Raw genomic sequence first — 25,146 nt, 5'->3', positions numbered from 1 at the left:
TAAAAGGAATGGAATCCTCAAAGAAAGAAATACTGAAGAAAAAAGTTCAGAAAGAAATCCTAAAAACAGAGATTTGCCTATAGGTCAAATTTTTCCTCTAATATATATGATTCTGAAATGGAGGCACACATACTATAGAACACTGATTCAGTAATTATGCTGATTCCTTCCAACCAGGGAATGTCTACTTAAAACTGAAGGAAATGTTATGTGCTTCCAATAGTGTAATTTTGTTTTTACAGATAATGGAATTGTCACATATTATATATTTAAAGCTTACAATAAGCTGTGGCACGATAGCCTTAGCCTCCAGCTCATAGTACCATTCCTCTTTTCTGACTCTCCATTGCTTCTTTTGTTTGTGCTTCCTAATAAGAGTTAGTCAGGCATGGGCCTTGAGTACCTTTGCAACTGACCACTGAGGAATCTCTGACCACAGGTACCTTGAACAAAGGACAAACTCAACGTAGGACTGAGAGACTCACTAACCGGAAAATATCTCTGGGATTTCTCATATGGTAGCAAAATCTCCCTGAATATGTGAATTTCCTAGGCTCACAGGGCCTTAGCTACTGGACCCTCTAGTTGCTGCCTACCATAGTCAATAGGCTTGAAGTCAGTCCCTTATATCTTTATTGCTTCTCTCTCCTGAGGCCTGTGATAGGTGTTTTATGTTGTCTCCTCCATTTGAGGCAACTTTCTTATTCTTCTTGATGAAATGTACTTTCACAATCACTGCTGAAACTTTCACCTAGTTTGAGAGCTGGGTAGAAAGAAATAGTTGGAGTTGTGAGTCTGCTTTGACCCTGGAGGAGTTTTAAATATCCATTCAATCCTTTATATACTAGCAATGCTCTCCTCATTACTGAAATGATTTAGGAGTTAATAAAGAGAAGCAAGTAGTTTGTGTCTCACCTAACACAAAGCCAATTTTCTCACTACTTGCCATGTCCATGAATCTTTATATTCAATCCCATAACTACTTTTCTGTTGTGTTGAATACTAATAATTCTCTTTTCCTGATGTTTAACTCTTCACATATATCTCTTGTCTTCCTAGTTAGAATAAATGCTCCCTGAGAGAAAGGTTCCTGTCTTGTCTATCTTTTAATCTTTCCAGATGCTTAGACTACTGCCTTGCATATAATATGCTAGGCTACATATGGTTTATTACACTCAGCATTCACTTCTACTTCCTTCTTGTTCGCCCAACCAATCCATAGAAAAGGGGCTGGAAGGCTAAAATCTACATTCCTGAGACTCTGTTTTAGCTTGAGTGATGATATGATTTATGTAGAACCAGCGAGATGTATTAATATACGCGTGAGAGTGGAAGGACTTCTTTCTTCAGAGATGTCAGCTGACAAGCTAGCTCCCAAGAATGAAAGTATTTTTAGCATCCAGGTGCCACATTCCACTCTCTGGCCACCAGTCTGTGGTTGTAGGACAATAGGTGGTCACAGCAGTAATTCAGTAACCTCTGAATCACAGCTGAGGGGGTGTGATTTTGAAGTAAAAAAATCCAAGTCAGTGGCAGCTCCATGACATTCATTTCTCAAGTGATTTTGAGGATAGCTAATTCCCTACTAGATTCCCTTGTTACTGAAGTGCATAGTGTTTTCTGTTTCTGCATTGAACCCTGAATGATAGTTGCTCAACATCGTCTGTTGATGTAGTAAAAATATTTCATGCCCATCTCAGATTATACAAAAAAAGTTTTGCAATGTAGTTCAGTTTTTTACTAATTTTATTTTTCTAATTTCTGATGGGCTCTGAAGGCTTAAGAAATGTTAAGAACTCATTTATATTGCTTTAACCACTTTGATGGCACAATTAGTTCCTGGATTCTTCTGAATAAGTACAAATGAATTCAGTACAAAGAATTACAGCAAATAGGATATTAGAGTTTGTAGAATTCTGAGTTAAAGAAAACCCTGCATATCGGTAAGTGAGCCTTTTGAGAAGGAGCTGAAATTATTTATTCAACACCTCAGCATAACAGTGAAAATTCATCTATTTAACCCCACACAATTCCTGATGGGTGCTTTTGATCTTATAGCACAAATCCACATTCTGAGGTTGAATATTGTGGACTATTTAATTTTAGGAAAATTATATCTTTTACATATAGCAGGCTTATCATGGAAAGAGCTGAAAACATATTGAGAGATGATTAATGATGCATGAACCATAAATCATTTGGCTCTCCCTAAATGGCACTTCCGATTGTGGAGGTAGGACAACATCCTACTTTTCTTGATTTTAGTTCACTCTGCTATCCACTGTGCTGCCTTGTGCCTTTGGTCTGTTGAGTGTGTGATGAACTGAATCCTTTTTATTTGAGCTTTCTGCCATTATTCCTCATGCACAGCCTCCCTGTGGATCACTAAATGAGAACTGCATCCACGAACTTGGCAACCTTGGCTTTCACGAATATAATGATGGCTGCTAATGTTAATGTGGTATTTTACTATTTACAAATATCTTTCACAAATTTTAATTATTGGAGCCTTTCAAAACCTTGTGCAGTAAGGCAGACAGGTATCATATTATATTCATTTTATGGACGAGGAAAGAAATATCCAAGAGAAAGGCACGTATATTATTAATAACATTTTTAAATGAAGAATGGAATACAGTATTGTTAGCTGATTTCTTCAAAAATATTTGCTGGAAGGTGGAACTATTGTGTCCAAAAATTAAAAGTCAATAGAATTAAAAAGCCTAAACTTCAAACCAGTCTGGGGTAATGGGTGACCTGGTAAATGGGAAGTGACCTTCTCCATAGAAAGGTCCTTCATTATCTGACTTTTGCAAGTTATCATGATTTATAAGCAGGAGAGAAGGCAAAAAAGACACTATGCAGGCACATTTTTGAGCTTTTGCCAACTTTTACAATTCTAGATTTTGACCCCAAGGCAAAGGGATTCTCTGAATCTCTCTGGGTTCCCAGACTACTCTTGTTCTAGCCGTGAATTATTCAAGCGCAAAGAGACCACGTCTTATTCAATTGCAAACTGTGTGCCTTGAACAGTGCTAAGAACAGGGTCAAATGTCCCCTAAGCCTAGCTAAGGATTCTTATCCCAAAGTTTCTCTGAATTAATTCATTATCTTTTGAGGTACTGTGTCAAATGCTCTACCTCAGATGCTAATGTGTATCTCCAGCCCTTCATTTGGAATTCTCTCCTAGTATAAAAGCAATCAATTTTTTTCTGGCATGATGGCTCTTTATAAATGCTTGCTGTTTATTGTGTATGCTCCCATTATTCTCTCTCCTTACACATTTAATTCACTCTTATACTTTATTTTGTTTTTGTTAGATGCTATTGCTAAATCACAAAATACAGGGAGCATGTGAATGGAACATTTCCCCCCTCTGTTCTAGACGCTTGCTCTTTAACCAGAACATTTTTAACATCAAATTGAGAGGAACAGATGGAACACTGAGTCATTCCCTAGGACTTTGAGAAAACCTGGTGCTGTGGCCAGGTTTCAGCTTCCCTACCTGTCCTACCTGTGTTCACATTGGGCTAACCTATAGTTGGAAGAGGCAGGGTGCTGACTACAGGGGGTCTTCCATTGGACAGAACAGGTTGACAACTGGTGAGTCATTCTGTGAGAATTTTCAGGGGACAAGGGTAAATATTGAGGCTGGCTCTCTCAGGCTTCCTGTTGTTCCATTTTCATAATCCCCTTCCTTTCCAAAGAAAAAACATGCCTTGTATTTTTTGAGGGATTCAATTTAGAATAGAATTTTGTTTTGGTGCTTAAGTTTTGATTATTTTTTTAAAAATTATCTTTTACTGCTAATATCCTTCCAAAGTTTGAGGAACTGACTCGGCAGTAAGTATAACATCTATTTGCTCTTCCTTTTCCTGAGAAATCCCAAGAAGATCCTTTCCTTAGAAACCCTAGGTTTGAATTGTACCCACTCCTTGTTACTAATGCTCACTAAGAGATGGCAACACTAAAGCAAGTAGCTGTTAATATTAGCAATGGCATTTGGGCCATGAGTAGTTTGCAAATGTTGAAATGCAATGTTTCAAAATGGGACTGAGTGGAAAAGCCAAATTCAAATTGATAAGGGTACTGTACATGTGCTTCATTTAACTTCAGACAGATTTTTGACTACTTGTGTCATATGCAAATGTGTACAACAATGCTTGAAATTGGATTTCCATTTTACTTAATTAGATTAGTGCAAGACCTGCATAATAATCAACAGTCAGTAGTCTTGCTACTACCGGGGTTCAGAATTTCAAAATGATTGCTGATTTCGAAGTTTGGTCTAACTTAGGAGGATAAGGTCAATTGGTTGATTTGGGGTATTACTAAGGTTGGTTTTACTTATATTTGTCTGATCCAACTAAAAGACCTCAATTTTCTTTAACTCAGATAGGTAGACATAGAAAATAGAATTCTGTTTTTAAAATTCTATACAAGTAATTAAGGATTTTTTTAAATTAAAGACTGTGCTCTAACAAAAATAAGTTCAAGTACTACTTTTTCCCTGAGTTTTAAAGAAAATGAGTAATGAAACCTCCCTGCATGTTTTCTCTCCAACGTGAATAATAGGAATTTGAAATCCATTATAATTACAATTAGGGTGTTTTCTCTCCAGGTTTTAGATGTCTACAGTGTGTGGCCTGCAAAGAGAACAGCTTTACATAATTACAAAAGACAAGGAAGATTGGTTTCAGAAAAGCCAATGGTGGAATAGACGATTACACATAAAATTCTGGGCAAGAAGACAATGACAATATCAAGAGAGAGAGAGCTCAAGAGAGCGATACTAAGAACTCATTCAGAAATCAAGAAAACCCAAATAGCATTTATCCAAGCAGAGAGCAGCTCTGCAGTGTTCTATTAAGCAAAAGGAAGGCAGATGTTCCATCTTGTCCCTGTTGGGAAGGTTTTCATTTGTAGCTGGGTGATGTTTTTAAATAAGACTTTCCTAAGTACTGCTTTGTAGAAGGAAATCTAATTTCACAACAGGCTAGAGGAGTTTTAGGCCACTCTGGTAGCTCTCAGATGTGCAGTTCAAACTTTGACATAAAGGTAACATGTAGAAATTGAAAAAGTTCAAGACTTAGAGATAAGGACTCTATGCCTGCCTTTGCCATTAAGTATACTATCTACCTTTTCATGCCTCAGTTTCTTCATTTGTTAAGCAGGATTATATTAATAATAATGTACTGTGGTGAAATTGGTACTCTTCTTAACTTCCTGGGTCTCAGGATTTTTATCTGTAAAATGAGATTACTTTGTGACTCTGGAGAATGAGTAAGGGAACTTCATTTTCTGTGTAAGCTAATATTAACCTCCCTGTTTCTCATATTCTGACCCTCCTATTTGCCTTTCATGTTTCATGGAGTGTTTATGATGATTAAATAAGACCATGTGCAGGTAATTGCTTTAAAAGATATAGAGGGCTACCTAGAAATCAAAGTGAGACTCTTACTGTTAATAACAACATCAAGTCTTGAAACAAATTCCAGTTATTGGTCAAAATGCCTATAAATCATACATCCAGTCTTGGTTAGGATCCTAGGGGGGGAGTTTCTTACCCTCTCTGTAAACAGTGGAGAGAGAATTAGGACCAAGGTTAGTCTGATCAGGGTCCATACTCCTGATGACCATCTGTAGTGTGCAAATACCAGGAATGCCTGATACTCAAACTGGCTTAGAAGGAATGCTTATGAAGGGGCTTGTACCTTCTTTCCCCTTTCCCTTTGGGTTCTTTCCACTGGGGTGAAAAGGCCATACCGCCCTCCTTACTTCCTCATAGTAGGCCTCTGTAACGTCAAAGGAGAGAGATTTTGAGGCACAGCTTTTATTGAGATATCAGATGGGGGTTTTGGCCCCTGTGATTAGGTTATTGATAAGGAAAACATGCATTTTCCCCCCTTACCTGTTATTAAAAGATCTATGTAACTTGAGTTTTGGAATTTAACAATGCTGAAAGTCTAAATGTGTTCTTGGAAATTTGTGAATGGCCGAGGTTTCTTTAAATATTATAGCTTAAGTTATTGGTAATGTATCTCATGAATCTCAAGAGATGAGAACCTATGAAAAGATAAACCTTAAAGACAAAGTGTTTATAACGGGCTCTGGTGGTGGTATGCATATTTGCATTTAATTGGGAAGAGATGTAGTGACATGGGCAGGGCTTTATTGATAATATTTCTGCAGTGCCACATTTTCTGAGTCAGATAGGAGGAAGGGTCTAACCTACTCCCAATTGCATCTGGAAGGCATAATGAGGCCAATAGAATTTGCTAAAACCTTGTGATTTCGAATCATTCCTGTGCTCAAGATCCGTAAGTACCATGTATATGAAAGGGAGGATGTCTTGATGCTGTGTAACAGACTGAATGTAGAATGGAAGGATGTAGAAGGAGCTATGAATATTTCAAAGGTTTCCAACTTGGGTGACTGGGGTGGTGAGGACAGGAAGAGAAGCAGGCTTGGCAAGGATGTTGACAACATATTTGGATGCATGGTTTGTGAAGTGGTTGGAGACATCCAGCTGAGGCTGACAGTAGGCTCTCAGAAGTATAGATGTGTACCTGGCGGGGAGGTGTAGAGTACCTGATGTGTAGAGTTGGGATTCATCAACTTTGTGAGGATGGGGTCACCTATAGGGAGAGGTGGACATTGGAATAGGATATGCAATGAGATTCTCTTACCAGAACTGCTTTTAGACAGAGGCAGGTATAGAATGAAGAGGAGAAAATGGCACTAGCAAATAAATTGAGATGCAGTCTTGGCCAACATAACTGCATACCCCCTACTTCAGGGCTTTAGCACATTTTGTGCTCTTTGTTGGAAAAGTTTCTTCCCCATAAAACTGTGTGGGTCATTGCTTCACCCTTTTCAGAACTTGGCTGAAATGTCACTTTTCCAACGAAGCCTTCAATGACTGCCCCGCTTAAAACTGCAACCTTGCCTATATTCAGCATTCCCTTTCCTCCTGGACTGCATTTTATTTTTCCTAAAGCACTTATCTCCATCAGACACACTATAAGTTTAACTTAATGCTTTGTTTAATGTCAGTGTTTATGCACTATAATTGCAAGCTCTATGAGGGAGAGGATTTCTGTTTACTTTGTATATCTAGAATCTCTGAGATTGCCTGGCACATGGTAGGAGCTCCAAACATACTTGTTGAGAGAATAAAATACGCTTATGGAGACCTAATGATACAGATCTCATGTGATCATTAGCCTGGAAAATATGAGAAGGCCTGGTTTTGGTGGAAGAGTGAAAAAAGATTATACCCTAAAACTTGATAGCAGAAAACTTGAGACCATGTTTTGCAACTAGAAAATGTTTAAAGAAGACAAATGGTAAAGCAATTTGTCTTCCAGAGAAGATAATTTAGAATATTAATGGGGCTGCTGATAAGTTAGTCAAGAAAATTAAGGATGCGCTTGCAGTGTTTGTGCAGGTGGAGATTGATGACAAGAGAGCCCGCGTGGAGGGATGGCAGCATGTCTGAAAGCCAGGCAGGCTGTGGCTTGCTTCAGCTGGGCATAATGATCTGTCGTGTATACTCAGGGTTGTTGTAAATGGTAGGTCAGGTTTGGCTTCTTCAAGTGCCTTGTTGAAATGTCTCTATAACTTACAGAAATTTAGGATTATACCAGAGAAACTTCCTAAGTTGATAAAATGAAGAGAATAGATATTTTAGATTTAGGAAATTTGAAATTAAATAATTTTAGAGAAAAAAGATAATGTTCAACATGATATAACTAAAATTTAAAAAGTTTAAGGATATGTTGAAATATATAAAAAACAATTTAACTTAAAAATTTTTATTGCAAAGTCTTTTTTTTAAAAGGATAAAAACCAGTTATGGGGAAGACCTTACAAGTTTCCTTTTTGGATCCTAAAAAGGTACACTTGGCTATGGACTTTCTAGTAGTGCAACTTTCCACATTGGAAAGATGCCTGGATTGCCAGGACTCCACCCAAAATAGCCATTACAAGGTCCTAGGGAAAGGCCTGGAATTGTGGCATGAAGTCTAAGAGACAAATGCTTGGTTTAACTAATTAAGTTCTCTTCGAATGATGAGCTGCCCAACATAATGCATTTTTAAAAGCTTATATTCTAAAACAGAAAAAACTGCATACTGTTTACATATATTCACTGACTTCTTTTTCTGGAAGAAGAGTTTGGATAATTGTAACTTCTCAAGAGCAGTAATACCTATCTCATCTTCCCATGGGATGATCACTTTCAGTGATGCTTCACTTTTGGATCTAGTCAGTAAACACTAATCTGGACAGTGAAGCCGGCACAGGCTAGTGCTTTCTTAGCTAGAGGAGGAGGTATTCCACTCCTCTCTTCACCCCTATTGTCTGTTCAAAGTGCCTCAAAGCTCTTTTCATGTTTTCTTCTAGTGCCACTCAGGGCTCTTTGGTTGCAAGCAACAGACACCAGTGGTTCTGATTAACTTACAATAAGAAGAATTTCTTGGAAGGTAGGAATGAACACACAGAATTTGAGAGAAAGGCTGATCGTTAGGCTTGGAGCAGACAAGGACTAGGCAGCTCCAAATAGTATTGCTGGAACACATTCTACTAAGTGAAGTATTCCAAGAATAGAAAAATAAGCACAACATGTACTCACCAGCAAATTGGTTTCACTGATCAACACCTAAGTGCATATATAGAAATAACACTGATCAGGGGTCGGGCAGATGGGAGGGGGTAGGAGGGGATGGGCATATACATACATAATGAGTGCGATGCCCACCATCTGGGGGATGGACATGCTTGAAGCTCTGACTCGGGGGTGGGGTCAAGGCAATATATGTAACCTAAACATTTGTACCCCCATAATATGCTGAAATAAAAAAAAGACATAAAACAACAACTACAACAAAACAAATAGTATTGATGATAGAAATGTCTGTGCAGATTTGCCCAGACTGAGTCCTCAGACTAATTTTCTCCAGCTTTTTATTAGTGTTTTCATCATATGGCTTAGGATTCACATTCTAGGAAATGAATATCTGTTTTGCCTAGCTTGGCTAAGAGGAGGTAAGGCCTCTGATTAACATTCCCATACATCTGATCCAATGGGGAGAGGTAATTCTCTCAAAAAAACCCAAAGAATATGAAATACACAATGGGTGCTGAAAAAGCACCCAATACCGGAAACCACTGTGGGTTAAGAAAGTCCTAAGAGTTAAGCAAACTTCTATGCCCCTGCATGCAACCGTAGCAGTTGAATTCCTGTGTTTCACATTGTATACTGGACACCTCTTGCTTCTTAATGCTTTCTTCCACAGTTTATAAGAGTGCTGATAAAAAATTAGTTGACTTGTTTTTGGTGTGTTCTGTGATGAAATTACAAAGCTTTATAGCTCCCATCTGCTAATCTGCTAAGAGGAATAAAAATGCAAGAGTAAACAATTTAGGCAGGAAGTTATTAAACAGTGATCTGGAGTCACCACTTTCAGTAGTTACAGTGTTGTTGCTTTATTGGAATATTTTCATCATTTTACTTCTCAGTGGGGATCTGTTTTCAGCTTGATCTATATTTAGGAAGAGTCTTCTTACCATAAGGGATTTGTTTTTGTCAAGTTTTGATCAATTAATACCAATTTGATGCTGAGTACATGTGGTGCTTGTTTTTCCATTCTTGTGCTACTTCACTTAGTAGAATGGGCTCCAGCTCTATCCAGGATAATATAAAAGGTGCTAGATCACCATTATTTTTTGTGGCTGAGTAGAACTTCATGTTATACGTATACCACATTTTGTTACTCCACTCATGTATTGATGGGCACTTGGGTTGTTTCCACATTTTTGCAATTGTGAATTGTGCTGCCATAAATATTCTAGTGCAGATGTATTTTTAAAGAATGTCTTTTTTTCCCTCTGGGTAGATGCCCAGTAATGGGATTGCTGGGCCAAATGGTAGTTCCACTTTTAGTTCTTTGAGGTATCTCTATATTACATTCCATAGAGGTTGTACTAGTTTGCAGTCCCACCAGCGGTGTATTAGTATTCCTACATTTCTGCACCCATGCCAACATTTATTATTTTGAGACTTTTTGATAAAGGCCATTCTCACTGGAGTTAAGTGATATCTGATTTGTGTGGTTTTTTTTATTTCAGCATATTATGGGGGTACAAATTTTAAGGTTTCAATAAATGCCCTTTCCTCCCTCCCCCCACAAGTCTGAGTCTCCAGTATGACCATCCCCCAGATGGTGCACATCTCACTCATTATCTATGTATATACCCGCCCCCTCCCCCCTCCTACCTGCCCAATACCCTATTACTGTAGTACCTATGTGTCTACTTAGGTGCTGCTCAGTTAATACCCATTTGCTGGTGAGTATATGTGGTGCTTGTTTTTCCATTCTTGGGATACTTCACTTAGTTGTATGGGTTCCAGCTATAACCAGGAAAATATAAGATGTGCTATATCACCGTTGTTTCTTAGAGCTGAATAGTACTCCATGGTATACATATACCACATTTTATTAATCCATTCTTGGATTGATGGGCACTTGGGCTGTTTCCACAGCCTTGCAATTATGAATTGTGCTGCTATAAACATTCGAGTGCAGGTGTCTTTTTCATGAAGTGACTTTTGATCTTTTGGGTAGATGCCCAGTAATGGGATTGCTGGATCAAATGGTAGATCCACTTGTATCATTTTAAGGTATCTCCATATTGCTTTCCACAGAGGTTGAACTAGTTTGCAGTCCCACCAGCAGTGTAAGAGTGTTCCTCTCTCTCCGCATCCACACCAGCATCTATTGTTTGGAGACTTTTTGATAAAAGCCATTCTCACTGGAGTTAAGTGATATCTCATTGTGGTTTTGGTTTGCATTTCCCTGATGATTAGAGATGTTGAGCATTTTTTCATATGTTTGTTGGCCATTCTTCTGTCTTCTTTAGAAAAGTTTCTGTTCAAGTCCTTTGCCCACTTTTTAATGGGGTTATTTGATTTTTTCTTGCTGATTTTCATGAGTTCTAAGTATATTCTAGTTATCAGCCCCTTATCATATGCGTAGGATGCAAACATTTTCTCCCATTCTGTAGGTTGTCTGTTTACTTTCATGACTATTTCTTTGGCTGTGCAGAAGCTTTGTAGTTTGATCATGTCCCATTCATTTATTTTTGTTGCTGCTGTGATTGCCTTTGGGGACTTCTTCATAAACTCTTTGCCTAGGCTGATGTCTAGGAGAGTGTTTCCAACTTTTTCCTCTAGAATTCTAATAGTTTCATACCTTAGGTTTAAGTCTGTTATCCAGCGTGAGTTGATTTTTGTGAGAGATGAAAGGTGTGGGTCCTGCTTTAGCCTTCTACAGGTGGCTATCCAGTTTTCCCAGCACCATTTATTGAAAAGGGATTCTTTTCTTCAGCGTATGTTTTTGTCTGCTTTGTCAAAGATTAGATGGCTATATGTGGATGGTTTTATATCAGGATTCTCGGATCTGTTCCACTGGTCAATATTCCTATTTTTGTGCCAATACCATATTGATTTAATTACTACAGCTTCGTAGTATAGTTTGATATCTGGCATATTAATGCCTCCCATTTTGTTTTTGTTGCCTAGAATTGCTTTTGATATTTGGGGTCTTCTTTGGTTCCATACGAAGCGTAAAATTATTTTTTCTATAGCTGTGAAGAATGCTGATGGGATTTTAATAGGTATTGCATTGCATCTGTAGATCAGTTTGGGGAGTATAGACATTTTAATGATGTTGAGTCTGCCAATCCAAGAGCATGGTATGGATTTCCATCTGTTACATCCTCTAATTTCTTCCTCAGTGTTTCATAGTTCTCCCTGTAGAGGTCTTTTACCTCCTTGGTTAAGTATATTCCTAGGTACTTTAATTTCTTTGTTGCTATTGTGAAGGGAATTGAGTCTTTGATTTGGTTCTCCATTTGATTGTTGTTGGCGTATATGAATGCCTCTGATTTCTGTGTATTGATTTTGTATCCTGAGACTTTACTAAAATCATTTATCAGTTCCAGGAATTTCTTGGTTCAGTCTTTGGGGTTTTCTAAATATAATATCATATCATCAGCAAACAGTGAAAGTTTGATCTCTTCTGCCCCTATTTGGATACTTTTAATTCCATTTTCTTGTCTGACTGCTGTAGCCAAGACTTCCAGCACTATGTTGAATAGAAGTGGAGATAGTGGGCAGCCTTGTCTGGTTCCAGTTCTAAGTGGGAATGATTTCAATTTTTCCCCATTCAGTATGATGTTGGCTATGGGTCTGTCATATATGGCTTGTATCATTTTTAGGTATGTCCCTTCTATGCCTATTTTCTTAAGTGTTCATATCATGAAAGGGTGTTGAATTTTGTCAAAAGCTTTTTCTGCATCTATTGAAAGAATCATGTAGTCTTTGTTTTTGCTTCTGTTTATGTGGTGAATTGCATTTATAGAGCGACTCAAAGAGCTGGATAAAGAAGAACAGACCAGCCCCAAACCCTGCAGAAGAAGTGAAATCAACAAGATCAAATCAGAACTAAATGAAATTGAAAACAGGGAAGCTATTCAGGAGATTAATAAAACAAAAAATTGGTTCTTTGAACAAATAAACAAAATTGACACGCCATTGGCTAAGCTAATGAAAAGCAGAAAAGAGAAATCTCTAATAAGCTCCATCAGGAACAAAAAAGGAGATATCACAACTGATCCCAAAGAGATACAAGATATAATTTATGAATACTACAAAAATCTTTATACACACAAACTGGAAAATGTGGAGGAAATGGACAATTTTCTAGAAACACACAGCCTCCCTAGGCTCAACCAGGAAGAAATAGATTTCCTGAACAGACCAATCTCAAGAGCTGAAATAGAAACAGCAATTAAAAATCTTCCTAAAAAGCAAGTCTCGGTCCAGATGGTTTCACACCCAAATTTTACCACACTTACAAAGAAGAACTAGTACCTATCTTGCAGAAACTATTCCACAACATCGAGAAAAACGGAAACTTCCTCAACACCTTTTATGAAGCGAATATTACTCTGATACCAAAATCAGGAAAGGATGCAACAAAAAAGAAAACTACAGACCAATATCCTTAATGAATATAGATGCAAAAATTTTCAACAAAATCTTAGCTAACCGAATCCAGACGCTTATCCAAAAAATAATCCATCATGACCAAGTGGGCTTCATCCCAGGGATGCAGGGATGGTTCAACATACGTAAATCTGATTGTGATTTTGATTTGTATTTCTCTAATAGTTAGAGATGTTGAGCATTTTTCCACGTTTGTTGGCTGTTAGTCTGTCTTCTTTTGAAAAGTTTCTGTTCATGTCCTTTGCTCACTTTTTAATGGGATTGTTTGATTCTTTTCTAGCTGATTTTCCTGAGTTCTATATAGATACTAGTTATCAGCCCTTTATTGGATAAGTAGCATGTAAATATTTTCTCCCATTCTGTAGGTTGTTTATTTGCTCTATTGATTGTTTCCTTGGCTGGGCAGAATCTTTTTAATTTGATCAGGTCCCATTTATTTATTTTTTTTGTTGCTGTGATTGCCTTGGGATCGTCTTCATAAATTCTTTGCCTAGGCCAATGTCTATAAAAGTTTTTACAATATTTTCTTCTAGAATTCTTACAGTTTCATGCCTTAGGTTTAAGTCTGTGATCCACTGTTATTTGATTTTTGTGAGAGGTAAAAGGTATGGATCCTGTTTGAGTATTCTACATGTGGCTATCCAGTTTTCCTAGCCCCATTTGTTGAATAAAGATTATTTTCCCCAGTGTATGTTTTTGTCTGCTTTGTCAAAGATTAGATGGCTGTATGAGGACAATTTTATATCTGGGTTCTCAGTTCTGTTCCATTGGTCTATATCTGTGTTCTTATGCCAATAACATGCTGTTTTAGTTACGATAGCCTTGTAGTATAGCTTGAAGACTGTTAAGTTGATGCCTCTCAATTTGTTCTTTTTGCTTAAGATTGCTATACGGGGTCTTCTCTGGTTCCATACAAAGTGTAGAATTATTTTTTCTAGATCTGAAAAAAATGATGTTGGTATTTAATGGGGATTGCACTGAATCTGTAGATCATTTTGGGTAGTATAGACATTTTAACAATGTTGATTCTGCTGATCCATGAGCATGGTATGGTTTTCCACATGTTTACATCCTCTGCTATTCCTTTCTTCAGTGTTCTGTAGTACTTCCTGTAGAGGTCTTTCACCTTCTTATTTAAACATATTCCTAAGTGTTTTATTTTCTTTGTTGCTATTGTGAAGGGTATTGAGTCTTTGATTTGGTTCTCAATTTGACTGTTGCTGGTGTATAGGAGTCCTACTGATTTCTATACATTGATTTTGTAATCTGAGAATATGCTTAATTTGTTTATCAATTGCAGTAAGTCTCATGGGAGAATCTTTGGGGTTTCTAGATATAAGTTCATATTGTAACCCAGGAAGTACTCAGAACAGTGTTACACATGGATCAGCACAATAGACACTCACCAGTATTAAATCATCCTAAAGCAAAGGTCACAGGCCAAATACCACAATGCCTCAGGAGAGAAAACAAAGCAACAAAATTCAATTCAACAGGATGAACAGAAATCTGCCCCACTTATAAGTTCTTTCAATAAATGCAAATGGCTTGAACTTTCCACAAAAGAGACATAGGCTGGCTCAATGGATAAATATATACAAGCCAAGTATCTGCTGTCTTCAGGAAATACATCTAACCCACAAAGATGTATCCAGACTCAAGGTGAAGGGATGGAATACAATAGTCCATGCAAATGGAAGCCAAAAAAAAGCTGGTATAGCAGTTCTGATTTCAGATAACTTAGTCTTCAAATCAACAAAAAGAGTGAAAGACAAAGATGGTCATAATGGGGAATGGTACAATTCAACAAGGTGGATGGTATAATGGTGAATGGTACAATTCAACAAGAACATGTAAGAATTCTAAATATTTATGCACCTAACTAAGGTGCACCCAGATTCATAAAGCAAATCCTACTTGATGTAAACAAAATGATAAATAGCAACACTGTAATGGCCGGGGACTTCAACACCCTTCTGACAGAATGAAAATAAACAAAGAAACAATGGGCTTAAACAGAACTCTAGAAAAACAGGCCTGACAGACATTTACAGAACATTCTACTAAAAAACAACTGAATATACTTTTCTCTCACCAGCTCAGGGGATATTTTTTAAGATTGACCATATCGTAGGCCACAAAACATGTTTCAACATATTAAAAAAAATAGAAACCATACCATGCATCTTCTCAGACCACAGTGGAATAAAATTAGAAATCAACTCCAACTGAAACTAAGCAAACTTCTGCTCAATTGTTATTGGGTTAAGGAGGAAATTAGGGTGGTAATCAAAAGATTCTTTTAACTAAATGATAAAGAAGACACAAAATGTCAAAATCTGTGGGACACAGCTAAAGCAGTCCTGAGAGGAAAATTTATATCCATAAATGTCTACATCTAAAAGACAGAAAGATCAAAATCAACAGTCTAATGAATCATCTCATAGAACTATAAAAGGATGAGCAAACCAACACAAAACCTAGCAGAAGAAAAGAAAGATCAATAATAAAAATCTATACAGAAGATTAATAAAACAAAATGTTGGTTTTTTCAAAAAATAAACAAAACTGACATACCTTTACTAGATTAATGAGAAGCAGAAAAGAATGGACTCTAATAAGCTCGATCAGGAATGAAAAAGGAGAAATTACAACTGATACCATGGAAATACAAAATATTTATGAATATAATAAAAATCTCTATGCACATGAACTTGAAAATGTGGAGGAAATGGACAAATTCTTAGAAACATACAGCCTCCCTAGGTTCAATCTGGAAGACATAGAATTTCTGAACAGACCAATATTAAGTGTTAGAATTGAAGCAACAATAAAAAAACCTTTCTAAAAGAAAAGTCCCAGACAAGATGGTTTTATACCCGAATTTTACCAGACTTATAAAGAAGAACTGGTGCTTATCCTGAAGAAATTATTCCATAACATGGAGAAGAAAGGAATCCTCCCCAACATGTTCTATGAAGCCAACATCACCCTGATACCCAAACCAGGAAAGGATGCAACAAAAAAAGAAAACTACACACCAATATCCCTTATGAATATAGATGCAAAAATTTTCAATTAAATCCTAGAAAACCGAATTCAGGTGCTTATCAAAAAATAATCCATCACAACCAAGTGGACTTCATCCTAGAGATACAGGGATGGTTCAACATATGCAAATCTATAAATATAATTCAACACTAACAAGTGAAAACAAAGCCATGTGATCCTCTCAATAAACACAGAAAAAGCATTCGACAAAATTCAACACCCTTTTATGATAAGAATGCTTAACAAAATAGGCATTGATGGAACTTACCTCCAAATATTAAAACCCATATATGACAAACCCATAGCCAACATCATACTGAATGGGGAAAAACTGAAAGCTTTCCCTCTTAGAACTGAAACCAGACAAAGTTGCCCTCTATTACCACTTCTATTCAACATAGTGCTGGAAATCCTAGCTAAAGCAATCATAAAAGAGAAGGAAATCAAGGGCATCCAAATGGGGGCACAAGAGGTCAAACTGGTTAGATTTTAACCACATTCTGTGAGAAGAAATTGAAGATTGGTTTCAGGACCAACTGCTTATATTGTATACTTTGTGCATAAACCTATATAGTAAATACTTGACTTAGAGAATATTGCAAAAACCTTCAACAGAAGACTTTTGCGCATGTGACAATGTGGACTCCATTATCTTTCATATTCAGCGTTTTTTTTCAGGGTGGCTTATCAGTCATTTGCAATGTAAGTTTTGATTTTGTTTATGAAGCCCTTGGTTATAGACACTGTCGCTGGATGAGCACCACTTAATTATTAAGGTCAAAATGCTGATGCTCAAAGTGTGCAAAATCAAGAAAGCAAGTTAGCTTTATTACAGAATGCTGTGTGTGTGTCTATGAATAAGGAACAGTTTATTATTTTATATCCCCCCAAATTAAAATGTGGACACTCCAAATAAAATCAATCTATTTTAAATACAAAGTTATTAAGCAATGTGTATCGATATAGGACTAAATATTTGTGCACAAATAGGAAGGCAATTCCTAAACAATGTTGTAATTAGTCCTGTGATGGCCTGTAACTTCACCAGCACTGTAAGCTGTAGGAAGAATCTGGGAAGAGAAGGTGCCAGGTAATTCATCCGGACATACTTTCTGAGCACATTCTACATACTGGCTGGTTTCAAAAGTTAATCTTAATCATGGCACACAGAATACTGCATGAAGTTCATTTCTCTCTTGGGGTGGTACAGGTAACCTTTTCCCCTGATATAGTTGTTCAGTTGGGTTCAGCTATGCCCATTGAAACACAGTGGAGCCATCAAAGCCAATGGACCTTAGACCAATGAGTGAGATAAACCTATACAATGAAAATGAAAACTACAGTGATAATATTATTTGTAGTAATGATAACAATCACAATAGTACAAAATAATAAAAACACCACTACATGGTGTTTCTCTAGTGATAAAAGATTTTGCAAGAGAAAAGAGCTTCATGAATGGTAGCATGCTGCGATTTACTTATAAAGAAATGATGGGCATCATACAGTTGAGCAAAATTGAGGCAAACCAAGTCCTTCAGCAGTTGAGTACACATAGGAATGTGAAATAACATTTTATGATGTATTAGTCGCCTAGGGCTGCTGTAATGAATTGAAGCAAACTTGGTGGCTTAAACTGCCTAGTTTTGGAGGCGAGGTGTCTGAAATCAAGGTGTTGACAGGACCATGCTCTCTCTGAAGGCCCTAGGGAAGAACCCTCCCTTGCCTCTTTCTAGCTTATGATGGTTTCTGGCAATCTTTGGTGTTCCCTGTCTTGTAGCTGCATCACCTCAATCTCTGTCTCCATCCTCCCATCTTCCTTGTGTGTGTCTGTGTGTTTCCAAATCCCCCTGTCCTTATAAGGACATCAGTTATTAGATTTAGGCACCAATCTAATCCAATATGACTTCATCTTAACTTTATGGTATCTGCAGGGACCCTCTTTCCAAATAAGGTTACATTTACAGGTACCCAGGGTTAGGACTTAAACATATCTTTTTGGAAGACATAATTCAACCCATGACAGATGATATCAGAGTGCAGTGATAAGATGACAACCTTCTCAGTTGACAAAATGTTATCAGTGTATCAGCAATAAACTGAAGTTGATCACTGCTTACTCTTTTTGAATGGAGAAATAGAAGGGCAAGGTCCTAAATATTTTCACAGCAATGAAAAATGCTGCGGACCATATTGAGAAAACAAGACAAACTGATCATAAGAGGTCAAGGTAATCTCTTTTCATTGTTTTCATATAATAATTGAAAATTTCAACCTGAAGCAGATAAACATAAAACACTAAGTTTAAAGGCAATAAGTTGGTTGAAAGAGAAATTGAAATGATTATGCAGCATACTAATCAGGAGTGGGATTAGTATATTAAAATCCTTGAAATTATCAGGTTAGAATATCCCTTGTTTTTTTTTTAAAAAGTGATTGATCAGGTCACAAATGTTATCATATAAGCCATATGAACTGACAGGTTTGTAAAGTGTGTGGTATTTAGACCTACAGATAAAAGAATATAGAGCTGTTGCAGATTGTAGCTTCAGTAGACTGAAATGCTACCATAGATTGACTTAACCTACTAAAAACTGCACACATGCTTTCTAAAGGCTCATAAATTTCTTAGCTAGCTTGGCAGGTGGTTTCAGTCTCTATTCTAATTAACAATAAAATATTTTAAGTAAACTTCAAGGGAAATTAGTTCAGAAGTTCTATTAATCTGAAGAACTATTATCATTTTATCACTTGCAGTCTTGGTTCATCTGAGGGTGGCATTTTAGAATACCACTGTATGTATAATGACAGACATTTTGTAATGCCTTATCTGCATGTACTCTATATTCAGAGAGTAATAGACACTGATGATAAAGTTAATATTGCATTTGCTCAATGAGTTGTTAGAAATTTAAGGGTTTTATGAGTAGATGTTAGCTTGGCAGCTCCATCCTCTAGGGGATTATTTTGGTTGCTGTAATGGTTAAATTTTATGTGCCCACTTGACTGGTCTAAGGTGTCCAGTTGTCTGGTCAGTTACTAGTCTGGATGTTGTGAAAGTATCTTCACAACATAGCTATCACAGTAATGTTGTGGTTAACATCTATAATCAGTTGATTTTAAGTAAAGAGGTTGCCCTCTGGAATGTGGGTGAGCCTCATCTAATCAGTTGAAAGCCTTTCCTCTGCACTTGTGTCCCTGGTGTCTTCCTCACTTTATAAGGATATAAGTAGCTGCATATTTCATATTCAGCATTCACAAGTTTTTGGAATTAGGGCCCCACCATTATGCCCTCATTTAACCTTAATTACTTCTTTAAAGGCCCTATCTAAATATATAGACCCATTGGGGATGAGGGTTTCAACATATGAATTTGGGGGACACAATTCAGTACATAACAGATAAAGTCTTTGTACTGGTCATGTTCATAACTCCTGCCTATATAAAGGCTTTGCTGAAACTGGCAGCATATTGATCTTCAATACACCTACTTCTAAATGCCTGTGAATTACTTAGGAAATGATCTTTTTATGCATTGTGCCTAGTCTATGCTTTGCTGAGGGATTGGGATGGGGAAATGGTCTTCTCTTCCTAAAGTAGTTTTCATGTGACATTAATAAGATTGCTTTTGAACTCACACAAGTCAATAATAAAAAAAAAAAAAACCAAAAATTTGATTAAAAAATGGGCAAAGGATCTGAATAGACATTTCTCAAAAGAGATATACAATGGCCAACAGGTGCTCAAATATCACTAATCATGAAGGAAATGCAAATGAATACCACAATGAGCTATCACCTCACACCTGTTAAGATGGCTATTATAGAAAAGACAAGAGAAAGCAAATGTTGGCAAGGATGTGGAGAAAAGTGAAACCTTGTACACTGATGATGGGACCATATGGAATACAGTATGAAGCATTATGGAATACAGTATGAAGGTTCCTTAAAATTTTTTAAATGGAACATATCATATGATCTAGCAATCCTACTTCTGGGCATCTATCCAAAGAAAATAAAATTAACATCTTGAGGAGGTATCTGTACTCCCATGTTTATTGCAGCATTATTCACAATAGCCAAGATATGGAAATAACCTAAGTGTCTCCTGACTGAAAAATGGATGAAGTAAATGTGATTTTATGTATACATGTATACACACACAATAGAATATTTTTCAGCCACAAAAAAGGAAGTCTTGCCATTTGCAATGACATAGATGAAGCTGGAGGAAACTACACTAAATAAAATAAGCCAGGGAAAGAACCGCCAATACTGAATGAACTTACTTATATATGGAATCTAAGAAAGTTGAGCTTATAGAAGCAGAAAGTAGAATGGTGGTTGCCAGGGGCTGAGTGAGGATGTTGGGAAAATTGAGTTCAAATAGTTGGCCAAGGGTATAAATTTTCAGTTATAAGATGAGTAAGTTCTGGGAATTATAATGTATAGCATGGTGACTATAGTTAATATAATGTATTATTTACTTGAAACCTTAAATGTCCTCACCCACCACCACACATACAATGGTAACTGTGTATGGTGATGGCTGTGCTAATTAATTTGATTGTGGAAGTCATCTCACAATGTGTACATAAAATCAAATCATTTTGGTGTATACCTTTAATTTATATAATTTTTATTTGTCAATTATACCTTAATAAAGCTGGAAAAAAGTAAAGACAAACAATAAACAGAAAAATAAACAAGGTCCTTTTGTCACTTTTAGGGAGCTGTTGGTTTTTGTTCACAGTTTAACTATTTCATGCCTGTGTGTATGTTGTAACAGAATCACCCTTTTTCTGAGCTAAAACACTTTTAATAAGCAGACTCTCTAGAAATCTTATAAATGCTTAAATCTGAATAAAGATGGCTTTTTAAAATACTATGTCCTGGATGTCAATTATATTTTGTCATTTTCCTCTGTGCTGAAATCCAAATTACCAGATAAAGAATAGAATAGTTCATTGAAACTCTCTTTTTTAAGGAAAAATAAAATTTCACATGCAACCACTAGAATATTAAAATTTGTTCTTATTAAGAAAGGAATGTTTGAATAAAAATTCAACTTAAGTTTTTAAAAGTAAGATTATAAAAATTGAAGATAAAATGAAAGAGTGCCTTTGAAAATGTTTCGGAAGTTTCCAGTTATATTATTCCAAATTGGTGATGTTAACATTTTAAAATAATAATGCCTTCATGGATTATTATTCTCAAAGTATACTTTGACCACTGGAGTTGTGCTATTTATTGATTAGATGGTGCTATAAGTGAAAGACAGGCACTGAGAGCAAAAATTGAAGAGCTGCTGAATTTTTACTGAGGTTTCCAAGTTTGTGCATAGCACAGTGGTTTAAATCACTTCTCTTTCTTCATACCTTAACACCAACGTTTACTTTCTGTTTGTATAAATTTTTGTTTCTTTAAAGAAACCCTATTTCCAAATAACATTCCATTTTTGTTACATAAACTTCTTTTAAAGTCTTTTCTCTTCATTTACAGAATGTATTTCATTTTTATTTTTTCACTGCCATAATCTTGGTTGAAAATTTTATACTTTCTGTTTTTTTTTTTTACTGCTCACCAATTTGTTGTCCTCAAAAACATTGATTCCATCCCTGGTGCTCTACAGAAACTACAAGTGATTCCTCCATCACCTCAAACCAAACTTAGCCTTTTATCTCAAATGGTATTGTATTAATTGTTTATTGCTGCATAACAAGTTATCACAAACTTAGCGGCTTAAACCAACACACATTTATTATCTCACTATTTTTGTGGATCAGAAGTTTGAGCACCACTTAGCTGGGTTCCAATCTTCCAGGTTTCTCACAATGGCTACAATAAAGTCATTGTTCAGGGCTGGGGTCTCCTCTGAAGGTTTGAGTGGGGAACGATTTGCTCCTGAGCTCACATGGTGTTGGCAGGATTCAGGTGCTTGAGGCTGTTGAAGTGAGGACCTCACAGTTCTTTGACTATCAACCAAAGTTCGCTTTTAACTCCTTGCCATGTGGCCCTCTCCATAGTGTAGCTGACAATGTGGCAGCTTGCTTCCTTAGAGCAAGCAAAGGAGAATTCTGCTAGCAAGTTAAAAGTTATAATCTCTTGTAATCTAATCATAGAAATGCTATGGATTCTATTGGTAAAAATGAAGTTGATAGACCAGCCCATACTCAAGGAAAGGGGATTACATAACGGTATAAATAACAGGAGGTGGAAATCACTGGACACCTTCTTAGAGTCTGTCTGCCACAGGGATTATTTCTTGAATACTTTTTATCTGATAATAATGTCATCATTTTTTATGTGACAATGATGTCATTATTATATTTTAGGCCAGTTATTCTGGCCTAAAACCTGGGAGTTATCTTTGATTCTGGTCTCTCTCTCTCTCTAGTTGTCTTCCATTTTTTCTTTGTTTTGGTATCTGTATAATAATGAAAAAAATAGTCAGAAAACCAAGTTACAGTTCTAGCAATCCTACCAACTTTGGGGAAGTCACTTAAATTGTCTAGGCTACAGTTTCTTTATTTGTAAATGGGGTCTGATATTAGGTAATCTATAATTCCATTCAGCCCTATCATTCTTTGAACTCAAGCATGCTGAATTTTCCTGTGCGAATTTCTTTCTTTTCTTTTCCCACTCTAATCCAACTAAACTACCATTTTCATTTTGCCATTTGCCAACTCAGGTGCCTATAGTAACTTCCAGCTGCATAAAAGATAAAAGCCAAACATATATATATTTTTGTATTGTTAGTTGGCTCTCCTCAGTCTGACCCAAATTTTATCCCCAACTTCACCTTGGATTCTACTACTACAGGGATCCCTTAGCTATGGCTCACCTGACCTATTCGTTCATCAGACCTTGACTTTCTTTTATGTTCACTTATACTCTCTCCTTGATTGTCTTCCAAACCTTCCCTGAGCCTAATTTATCTCATTCTTTAGAGTCCAATTGACACAAAAAATTCTTTAAAACATGGATGTTTGTATACTGGTTTGAATTTAGAAAGACTAAATTTCAAATTCTGATGTTATACATGCAAGTTTTGTTACTTAGGCATGTTTAAACTCTTGAGCTGCATCTTTAAAATCAGGATATTAATACTTTGCTCATGGGTTATTGTAAGGATTACATAAGATAATGTATTTCAGGTGCTTAACACAGTCCCTGGCACACATAAAATTCTCAAAAGTTATTATTGTCCCTGATTTTTTCTATTCTGTGTTTTTCTTGACATTGAAATAGTATGACATATTGTTTGTTGATCCCACATTTTTTCCTGCCTTTTTATTGTTAGTTGATTATTCTTTCTTTTGCATAAGTCTTATTATTCCCCAGATGGTACATTTCTTCAGGGTAGGGGCCATGCTTTGCACTTCTTTATATTTCTCTCATCACCTAGAACAGTGCTTTGTAGCACACTAACTACCTGCTCTTCCCCAAACTTGTCGTCCATGTTCATGTCACTGTGACTATGTGCTTTTCCCTCAACTCTTTATTTTACTTTCAACCTATCCATTTTTTCATTCTTTTGGTCTCAGCCATGGGTTTCTTAATGATTCATTCAACAAGCATTTTATTAAAAGTCTACAATATACTAGGCACAATACTCCTCTCCGAGTATACATTGTTGAACTAAAACCAACATACTTTCTGACCTGTGGAACTCGTAGTCTAGTGGGGAAAAACTGACATTTGTCAAATAGTCATAGAAACAAATATGATTCCATGAGGAAACTGACATATCATCAAATAAGGGACATGATGAGAAACTATAACAGGGAAATTTGACAGGAATATCTGATACGTGAAAAGTAAAAATTATCTGGATTAAGAGAGAAAGGAAGAGCATGGTGAGAGGGAACTAAATGTGTGTCATCCAGGGCAGAGCTCGGTTCTCAAATTTGGGGAATGGGTCAGCCCAAGAGTGGGGAGGTGATATGTACAGCCACCTTTTTGACTACCTTGTTTATATATACCATAATCTTGCTTTCATTAATCACAATCTAAATTGTTATGCTAAAATTTTGCCTTAAAATAGGTACCTAATTTGGAGAATGTACTTAGGGGAGAAATTGTACAATGTGCTGCCTGCAGCTATGTTTCTGAGAGGAACAGAAAGGCCAGTGTGGCTGGACTTCAGAGAGTGGGCTAGGACCCTGGGGATATATGGAATTGAAGGGGTAGGAGGCCCATGATCACACAGGGCATGTTATACCAGGTAGGAGATTTATCCCAGGGGAAGTCACAGGGCAGTTTTAAGCTATGGAGTTCAAGGATCAGATTCACATTTTGAAAGCATATCTTTGCCTGCCATATGAAGGCAGAGGACATCCCTACATCACTTTTTGTCATTTCATTTTGTGTGACCCAGTATGTAGTTATATAATTAATATTTATTTTAATCTACCTGAAATTATAGTATTTCCCCCCTGTTCAACTATATGCTACATCAATTAGGATTGGGTTGGCTATTAGTAATGGAAAAATCCCAAATAACAGCTTAAACAAATAGAAGTTTGTTTTTGTATCACATAAAGGAATTGTGAAGTGGGCATTCCAGGATTGATATGGAAGTTTAACAGTCAACAGGAACTGTGATCCTTTTTTTTGTTACTCTACCAGCTTGGTGTATCCTGCCTCATGTCCAAAACAGCCACTTGAATTTTAGACAGCACATTAGTTTTTCAGTTATTAAAAAGGAGAAGGTATGGATAAAGGGCATATCTTCTTCATTTAGGGACGCTTACTGGAAGTTACATGTGATGCTTCCATGTTACAGAACCTCATTATGTGCCAACACCGAGCTCAAGTGGATGCTGGGGTATATAGCTGATTTTCTATGGGGTGCTCCACCTAGCTAAAAGTGAAGGATTCTATTCTTATGGAAGAAGGAGAGCAAGAACATTGAGGACAAATTTGGACTTTTGGCCACTTTCTGAAGGAGGCAACCCTGAATCCCGTTAAGTTACTAATTGTAGTTCAAAGTTCAAGATCTCTGGGAGTTAGGCAGACTTA

The sequence above is a fragment of the Microcebus murinus genome, chromosome 3 (genome assembly GCF_040939455.1).
Source record: "Microcebus murinus isolate Inina chromosome 3, M.murinus_Inina_mat1.0, whole genome shotgun sequence".
Lineage (NCBI taxonomy): Eukaryota > Metazoa > Chordata > Mammalia > Primates > Cheirogaleidae > Microcebus > Microcebus murinus.
Note: the sequence above shows the minus strand (reverse complement) of the source record.